This window comes from Fulmarus glacialis, unplaced genomic scaffold (assembly GCF_000690835.1).
Source record: "Fulmarus glacialis isolate BGI_N327 unplaced genomic scaffold, ASM69083v1 scaffold24333, whole genome shotgun sequence".
In the NCBI taxonomy this organism is placed as follows: Eukaryota; Metazoa; Chordata; class Aves; order Procellariiformes; family Procellariidae; genus Fulmarus; species Fulmarus glacialis.
In genome coordinates, this window is record NW_009202677.1 from 23,933 (window position 1) to 24,698 (window position 766).

The 766-nt window shown below is 52.2% G+C and overlaps 1 protein-coding gene across 1 annotated transcript in view; it reads right to left on the reverse strand.

The window, feature by feature from the left end:
• ATL1 (atlastin GTPase 1) overlaps positions 1-766 on the reverse strand; it is a gene marked incomplete at its 5' end in the record, with an annotated part of 20,069 nt that overhangs the window by 1,567 nt on the left and 17,736 nt on the right.

The window sequence follows — 766 nt, forward strand, 5'->3', positions numbered from 1 at the left end:
GAAAATATGCTTTCATATCCTACGTAAGTGACCTTGCAGCATTTTGTGCTACGTTAGGCTTTCCTCCATGCCTGACCAGTCTCAGAGCTGACTTCTACTCAAGAGGATTTGTTCAAGAGCTTGTCAATAGCAAAGACCGTGTTCTGCCTCTTGCTGTCGCACAAGCCAGAGCAAAACCCGTGGACCCAGAGGTCAGAAAGCTTTTAGCTGCTCAGCATTTGTGGCACAGCGAAGTACCAAAATGGCCGCTGAGGGAAGGAATGGGTTGATTTTTAACTACTTTTTTTTTTTTTAGATGGTCTTTGGACCTGTGAGAGCTGCTCCAACTTTCTTTTAAGAGGAACTCCCCACATAACTCAGTAGCTGAAAAGTGTGTCGACACTGACAGACGGAGTTGTCAGGCTTTGGTGACACGACAAAAGATGGAGCTGTCTTTTGTAACAGACCAGGACCAGACTTGGGGGGCACCTGGCTACAACGCAGGATTAACGTACGTGCGCAGTAAGACTGGCAAGGATGCCTTTTTTAGCTTAATTAGATGCTTACAAGGCTTTGCCTAAACAAGATTGCAGGCCTGGCAAGCAGCTCAGCGTTGTGCCACTGGCAAGCGGAGCCACAACGAGCCCGGCATACGAGGGCTGCTGAGGGTTATCGACCCAGGTTTCCCTGCAGGGCGGCACCGCGAGCGCCAGGCAGGGACCGGCTCCCCTTGGAGCAGTTCCCCTGCCACGCAGGGCGAGAGGGGCAGGAGTCGGCCTGCTGCCCC